Below are 8,925 nucleotides of genomic sequence, written 5' to 3'. Positions count from 1 at the left end.
TGTATTGATTGTATAAGTTAGTGAACTGTTGTAAGCTGTTGTAACCAATGAAACAAAATATTAATTGTTTGTAATATGAGCTGAAACTGAAGGTGCTAGCAGGAGAATAGGAAACCCTGTTCAAGCGGTTGCCGGGGAGAGAAAGATTTAGTATGTCTGTCTTTTGAGAAACAGCTTTTATAATAAATGGAATATACGGTACGATAATTGACCTGACTCCTGGTGTTTTATTCTCCTTTCCAATAAACCAACTCGGGGAAGTGTTAGACTTCAACAGTGCAAATGGCATATTTATGAATGGCAGATTTCTCGTGCTGACAACATTTTGCAGAGGCCTTGCGCCAGTTGAAAAATCCTTTCTCAATTACTAACTATCTATCTTTGTAATGGCCCCTTCCGGAAGGGACCATTCCACTTCGTGTTTTCTGTGTGTCCTTGTCTTGTCCTTGTATGGTCTTTCCTGTTCTTGTTTCAGTTAATCGGTATATTCAGTTCACCTGTGTTTAGCCCCCACCTGTTTCTGTTCTCCACGTTTCTCAGTGTATTTAGTTCAGCCCTTTTCTCCTTGTCATTGTGTGTGTGTGTGTGTGTGTGTGTGTGTGTGTGTGTGTGTGTGTGTGTGTGTGTGTGTGTGTGTGTGTGTGTGTGTGTGTGTGTGTGTGTGTGTGTGTGTGTGTGTGTGTGTGTGTGTGTGTGTGTGTGTGTGTGTGTGTGTGTGTGTGTGTGTGTGTGTGTGTGTGTGTGTGTGTGTACCTGTCACCCCTTGAACTTTGGGACTTATTGTAGTGCCCGGCACTCCGTTTAGTTTTCTTTAATTTTGTTTAATAAAAGGGGGAAACCCTCGAGCTTCTGCGCTTGCCTCCGTCTCCATATCTTCAACCGTGACAGAATGACCAACCCAACAGAAAGGAGGCAGCAGAAGTGGACGGTAGGGGAACTCCTCGGATGGCCGGATTCAGACTCCGAGGAGGAGGACCCCTACCGTCACCCCCTGGACCGCTGGATCCCCCGGTGGCCTTCACCGAGCCCAGGCCCGCGTCAGCCACGGCAACGCCGACGCGGGCAACAGACCACCAGAGACTCATTCCGGTCTGCACCCGGTCCCGTTCCTCAGGTTCCCCGAGCGGGCTGGCTTGGTAGTAGGCTGGCCATTCGGCGCACCCCGCTACCCACTCCTGTCCCGCGGCCTGCCCCGGTCCCTACTCCTGTCCCGCAGCCTGCCCCGGTCCCTACTCCTATCCCGCGGCCTGCCCCAGTCCCTACTCCTATCCCGCGGCCTGCCCCAGTCCCCACTCCTATCCCGCGGCCTGCCCCAGTCCCTGCTCCAGCTCCGCTACCTGCCCCAGCCCCTGCTCCGCAGCCTGTTGCCGTCCCACTCCCTGCTCCCTCACCCATAGTGGACACACCCATGCCCGATAGGTACAACAGCTCCCCTGAACGGTTACTCCCCTTTTTAGAGCAGGTCCTTCAGTACCTTCAGGGCAACAAGATCTGTCTCACCACCGGCTTTGAGCCCTTGGTGCTCTCCCTACTCACCGGTCGGGCACTCGAGTGGGCAGGGGAGCTATGGGACCGAGGGGACATCCCGTGTGTGTCCGCAGAAGTGTTCCTCGGGCTCCTAAAAGAAGAATTTGGCCTGAAAGCGCCCCCTGCTGCCCTGGAGAGGCAGCCAGCGCCCCCTGCTGCCCTGGAGAGGCAGCCAGCGCCCCCTGCTGCCCTGGAGAGGCAGCCAGCGCCCCCTGCTGCCCTGGAGAGGCAGCCAGCGCCCCCTGCAGCCCTGGAGAGGCAGCCAGCGCCCCCTGCTGCCCAGGGTCCGCCCGCTCCCCCTGCTGCCCAGGGTCCGCCCGCTCCCCCTGCTGCCCAGGGTCCGCCCGCAGCCCGCGGCGCCCTCTCCTGACCTGGAGCCGCCGCCTCGTCCCGCGGCGCCCTCTCCTGACCTGGAGCCGCCGCCTCGTCCCGCGGCGCCCTCTCCTGACCTGGAGCCGCCCAAGGCAAAGCACATCTATAGATTTCTCCCATACTACTACTTATCATTATTCATCCAGCTCTAAAGCCTAAATGGTAAAATCTATAAAAATGAAACCATCTCCCAAAAGTCCCAAATGATCTAACTCGGGTTGCTTGAGCAGATCTTTTTGATAGCTTTTATACTTTTTAATATCAATATGAACATGAGCCACCAATGTATTTCAATGGGGAAAAAGTGTTCATAGATTTGAATGGTAACAAAGTCAAAAAGTCTAGATGCATCACTGTGACGGCTGCTCCGCGTGGCTCTGCGTGCTCTCTCCCTCTTCGGCGCTCCACCTCGCCGGTGTACTTACTGCTGGCTGGAGGGTTGTCATGGTTTCCTTCTCCAATGTTAATTGTATTTTGGAGATTATCATTATACGTATAACGAGAAGGTGACCACGATAATCACTCTGTTAACTAGGCACGCCCTCGAATGGGTAACGGCACTATGGGATGGCGGGTCTGGGGAATTGAGGTCTTTCTCCAGGTTCATCGAAGAGGGGCAGGATGGGGGCAAACGGCTTCTGCAGGGAATGGGCACAGCCTCGGAGTATATGCGGTCTTTCCGGATGGTAGCGGTGTCCAGTGACTGGAATGAGCTGGCTCTACTGACCGCTTTTTGCAGGGGATTTTTGCAGCGGAATGAGGTCCAAATGGAGCTGGCATGTGTTAAAAATTCCATGCTGCTGGACGTCTATATCGCCTGGGCCATTGCCCTCAGTGGGCAGCTTCGGGACCGTGACCGTTTGGCCCGCCCTGCCAATCCCTCTCCCTCAGGGGGTGAGCCATAATCTGAGTCCATGAAACTAGGGATCACGAGGCTCACCGCAGAGAAGAGAGGACGACGGAGTTCTATGCCTGTTCTTCGATGAGAAAGTGTGTGCCTCAGCCTAGGCGAAGGGCTGCACGGTCGGGAGGGGAGAGCCCTATTCAGCCAGCTGGTGTTGCTGTGCCTCCTGTTGTCGACCATGTGGAGTCTAGCCGAGCCCAGGTAAGAGAACTCCGGAGAGCCTTGCCGGAAAATATAATGGTAATCCGGGGGGTTGTTGTGGTTTCCTTCTCCAATGTTATATATTTTGGAGATTATCATTATACGGATTAAGAGATGGTGACCACGATAATCACTCTCTTAACTAGGCACGCCCTCGAATGGGTAACAACACTATGGGATGGCGGGTCTGGGGAATTGAGGTCTTTCCCCAGGTTCATCACCCAGTTTTGAGCCGTGTTTGACCATCCCGCAGAGGGTTGGGATTGGTGCGAGCGGCTTCTGCATCTTAGGCAAGGAAGGGCACAGTCTCGGAGTATATGCTGTCTTTCCAGATGGTGGCAGACTGCAGACTGAGGTCCAAATGGAGCTGGTGTGTCAGCAGTTCCATGCCGCTAGACATCTACATCGCCTGGGCCATTGCCATCGATGGGCAGCTTCGGGACCATGAACGTCTGGCCCACCGTGTCCATCCCTCTCCCTCTCGGGGTGAACCGGAACCTGAGTCCATGGAACTGGGGATTACGAGGCTCAGCGCAGAGAGAACAATGGAGTCAGCGGGGTCTGTGCCTGTTAAGCGGTGTGAAGGGGTGTGCCTCAACCCAGGCGCAGGGCAGGAAGGGGGTGAGTACCCAGGCAGTGCAGATAGGCACAGTAGGTGCCTTGCGCTTACATAACTTTTTTCGAATTTACTCTATATAAACTATTTGGTCAAATTCTACATCTATTGATTTCTTATACAACTTTACTACACCGGGACTCTTTTTGGACATAATTAACAGAACTACTCACCCCTGAACAACCAACGCTAAGTATCATTAAAATGCTTTATTGTAATTGTTGTAGCTACTACACGGAGGAGAACTATTGTCTTCAGGTAAAGATAGCAGAGTTAGAGGCTCGGCTTCTGACGCAAATGTCAGGCAAGGATTATGTTAGTGTAGAAATAGACTGTGCCTGTGCCAGCAGGTAGAAACGATAGACTTGTTAGGCCCCCGGTACAGCTCCTGCAGCTGGGCAAGAACTTTCTCTTGGTAACTGGGAAGAAATGCCGTCGACCAGTTAAACCTGAGTCGTTGCTAAATCCAACTGAGACTTTCAACAGGTTTTCCCTACTGGAGTCGGAGTAAAGGCCCGAGCTGTCTTCGGAGGGGAATGATTGGCAGGCATGTTCTACCGGTGGCCTTGGAAAAACTAAAAACTTTAGCCATCTGCGATTCCATTACCCGCAGGATTAGACTAAAGAATCAGCCGGCGATCGTACACTGTTTACCGGGGGGCAGAGCCACCGACATAGCCGCAAATCTGGGGCTGGTACTAGCGAAGTCTAAAACTGGCAAGTATGGAGAGTAAAGAGAGGTTACGAAGCAGAACGTAGCATCAGCGTGTAAACTAGCTAGAAAGATATGTCAGCATTGAGTAATTGTCTCTGGTCCCCTCCCAGCTAGGGGTAGTGACAAGCTCTACAGCAGACTTGCACAACTCAATCGCTGGCTGAAAACGGTGTTCTGCCCATCGCAGGAGGTAAAGTTTGTAGATTACTGGCTCTTTTTGGGACTCTCCCAGAAATAGGGTCAGGCCTGATCTGCTGAGGAGTGACAGACTCCATCGGAGCTGGAGTGGTGCTCTTCTTTTATCTAGGAACATTGACAGGAGTCTCACTCATATACCTATAGCCTCACTATGAGATAGGGTGCAGGTCAGGCCGCAGGCTGTTAGCCAGCCTGCTAGCATAGTGGAGTCGGTCGATAGCATAGCCAGAGTAGTTAGTACAGCTTTACCTATTGCCACTGTGAATCGTTCCAGGCTGAGAAAAGTTAAACAAGTTAGTTGTTGAAGTCTAACACTTCCCCGAGTTGGTTTGTTGGAAAGGAGAATAAAACACCAGGAGTCAGGTCAATTACCGTACCGCATATTCCGTTTATTACAAAAGCTTTTGGAGACAAGGTGTCGCCGCACAATGTCTAAGGATCAACATTCAACAGATAATTTTATACTTCTACTACGCCCAAAGAGATAGAGTAGTTAAATTCACAGAACAAGTGTGCTATTGGTCCAGTTCCAATTCTATTCCTTATAAGGATAAACGCAAACATCTTCTTGTCTCCTCCTGGTTTCTGTCTGGCCTGTCAGACTGTGTGTGTGTCTCTAACCTGTGTCCTGTTTCTCAAAAGACAGACATACTAAATCTTTCTCTCCCCGGCAACTGCTTAAACAGGGTTTCCTATTCTCCTACTTGCTCCTTCAGTTTCGGTTCATATTACAAACATTTAATATTTTGTTCCATTGGTTACAACAGCTTATAACAGTTCACTAACTTATACAATCAATACATCTACATTGGTTACAACAGCTTACAACAGTTCACTAACTCATACAATCACTACATCTACATAGTGCTATAAAAAACAACCTTATTAAGATACCTCCACCTCGGTCACAAATAAAAATAAAAATGACTATCACCTCGCACCTCAAAATGGGACTTCTAAATTTTAGATCCCTTGCTCCAAAGGCAGTGGCAGTAAATTAATTCATCTCTTATCATAAACTAGATGTTATTAGTTTATGTGAAACGTGGCTAAAGCCTGATTAATTCATTGCCTTAAATGAGGCCTCTCCTCCTGGCTATACTAGTGATAATATACCTTGTGCATCCCAAAAAGGAGGGGGTGTTGCTAATATTTATTCTCAAACACATAACTGATTTTCATTCTTTTGAAGTTTTACTCATGAAAGTTAACCAGGCCGATAAATCATTTTACATAGCTACTATTTATAGGGCACCTGGCCCATACACAATGTTCCTAGATGAGTTTCCAGAATTCTTGTCTAACATTGTAGTCATGGCAGATAGTATTCTAATTTTTGGCGATTTCAGTATTCATATGGAAAAGTCCAATGATCCTCTTCAAAATGCCTTTGAAGGCATAATTGACTCAATGGGTTTCATCCAACATGTCTCAGGTCCAACACATTGCCACAATCACACCTTAGATTTAGTCCTGTCACAAAAATAGATATTGTAGATCTAATAATTTCCCCCCCAAATCCTGGATTATCGGATCACTGTCTTATTACATTTAACGTTAAAACAAGAAATCCACTTGCTCCGCAAACAATGAGTTTCAAAAGCCATACTATAAATTCTCGGACTACAAATAAATTCCTTGATATTCTTACAAGTTCGCTCATTAACGACAGAGTAAATAAATCTGTAAACGATCAAATTGAGGATCTAAACTTAACACTATGAAATACATTAGATACGGTTGCACCACTAAAAACAAAAGAAATAAATTGCACCCTGGTACACAGACAATACTAGAGCACTTAAGCAAGCCTCCAGAAAATTGGAGCGAAAGTGGCACTCCACCAATTTGGAAGTATTTAGACTAGCCTGGATAGACAGTAAATTACAATACCGAAAATCACTCACGTCTGCTCGATCAGCTTATTTCTCCAACCTGATTGATGTGAACAAAAATTATCAAAAATTTCTCTTCGATACAGTTGCAAAGTTAACAAAAAAGCAAAGCTCAACAAGTGAAGTTGGTCTTCACTTTAGTTGTAATGAATACATGAACTACTTTGATGAAAAGATCATCACCATTATAAAACAAATAACTGACTCCTCCTTAAACAGTTATGGTCCTCAAAATCTCAGTTGTCCTGAACCTCCCTGACCAGCTGTCAATGGGGACACTTGAATTTTTTGATACCGTATCGCTCGACACATTCACAAAATTTGTAATGAGTTCTAAACCCACAAACTGTCAGCTAGACCCGATTCCAACAAAATTACTTAAGGAGCTATTTCCTGTGCTAGGTCAGCCAATGTTGAACATAATAAATTGCTCCCTTTCCCTCTGGATGTGTACCAAACTCACTAAAATTAGCGGAAATTAAGCCTCTTCTAAAAAAATCTAATCTGGATCCCTAAATATTAAACAATTATAGGCCAATATCGAACCTCCTGTTCCTCTCAAAAATCTTAGAAAAATGTGATTCCCAACAACTGAATGCCTTCCTGAAGACAAATAACATTTGTGAAATGCTCCAGTTCGGTTTCAAATCCCATCATAGTACTGAGACTGCCCTAGTGAAGGTAACAAATTACCTTCTAATGGCCTCAGACAAAGGTTCCGCATCTGTCCTGTTGCTTCTTGATCTTAGTGCTGCTTTTGACACTATTAATCACTCCCTTCTGTTAGAGAGACTGGAAACCCATATTGGACTACGTGGACATGTTCTAGCCTGGTTTAAATCTTATTTATCTGAAAGATATCAGTTTGTTAGTGTAGATGGCATATCCTCTGACAAGTCAAAGGTATGCTTTGGTTTTCCTCAAGGCTCGGTTCTGGGCCCATTATTGTTCTCCCTATATATGCTGCCTCTGGGCGATGTAATCCAAAATCACAATGTACATTATCACTGTTATGCTGATGACACACAGTTATATATTTCAATGAAGCATGGAGAAGCCCCAAAACTAGCTACTTTGGAAGCATGCGTTTCAGATATTAGGAAATGGATGACAGAGAACTTCTTGCTCTTAAACTCAAGAAAAACAGAAATGCTCGTTTTAGGACCCAAGAAACAGATCTCATTGTGAAACTTGACGGCTGCATGGTCGTATCCAAAAAAACTGTAAGAAACCTTGGCGTTACCCTTGACCTTTAACTCTCCTTTGATGAACATATAAAATATGTCTCAAGAGTTGCTTATTTTCATCTTCGAAACATTACAAAAATCAGAAACTTTCTATCAAAAACTGAAGCAGAAAAACTAATCCATGCTTTCATTACTTCTAGACTAGATTACTGCAATGTTCTTCTTTCCGGTTACCCTGACAAATCAATAAATAAACTTAAATTAGTGCTGCACACGGCTGCTAAAATCCTAACTAGAACAAAAAAAAATTAACACATTACTCCTGTACTAGCATCCATACACTGGCTGCCTATTAGTGTTAGGGCTGATTTTAAGGTTTTACTGTTAAACTATAAATCAATACGTGGACTTGCTCCTACTTACCTTGCTGAAATGATCCAGCCATACATAACTACACATAACCTACGATCACAAGATGCAGGCCTTTTAATTGTACATAGAATTTCTAAACAAACAGCCGCAGGCAGGGCCTTTTCTCATAGAGCTCCACTACTGTGGAATGATCTGCCAATTAAGGTTAGAAATGCATACTCAGTGCAAATGTTCAAGTGTCTACTAAAAGCTCATCTCTACAGCACGGTTTATGATTAGGTGTAGCCTGGCCCGGGGGCGTGAAGGTGACCAGAAGGCTTGATACTGTCCACCTTTGCTGTCTTGCCAGGTGGGCTCTCGTCGCCACTGGGATGCCCTCCCTCCAATGCCTTTCGGGGGAAGAGTCACTTCCTTGTTGTTGTCTCTCTGTTGTGCAATTGGGCTGTACTCTGCTGGCAATACTCGGCCCTCATTCAGGGTGGTTGCGGTTGGTGGGTGTCCCTTTGGTTGATGCCTGGCAATGTGGGTGGATTGATTTCCTGCCTGTTTGGGCCCTGTTCGGGGCCTCCCCCGGGCCCGTTGCTGTCCCTGTCCTTGTCCATGTGGTCATACTTCTGACCTAGTCTAAATTTAAATAAACTCTGGATTTAGCCCACATGCATTTATTAATTATTCCAATTGGACTCTTAATATCTCACCCGGTACAGCCAGAAGAGGACTGGTCACCCCTCTGAGCCTGGGTCCTCTCAAGGTTTCTTCCAAAATTTTGGCCTTCTTAGGGAGTTTTTCCTAGCCACTGAAATTCAACACTACTGTTGTTTGCTCCTTGGGGTTTAAGGGCGGGTGTTTCTGTTAAAGCACCTTGTGACAACTGCAGTTGTAAAAAGGACTTTCTAAATACATTTGATTGATTGATGGATCAGCATGGCGTCGGGCTA

This window comes from Esox lucius, chromosome 15, assembly GCF_011004845.1.
Source record: "Esox lucius isolate fEsoLuc1 chromosome 15, fEsoLuc1.pri, whole genome shotgun sequence".
NCBI classification, from domain to species: domain Eukaryota; kingdom Metazoa; phylum Chordata; class Actinopteri; order Esociformes; family Esocidae; genus Esox; species Esox lucius.
Note: the sequence above shows the minus strand (reverse complement) of the source record.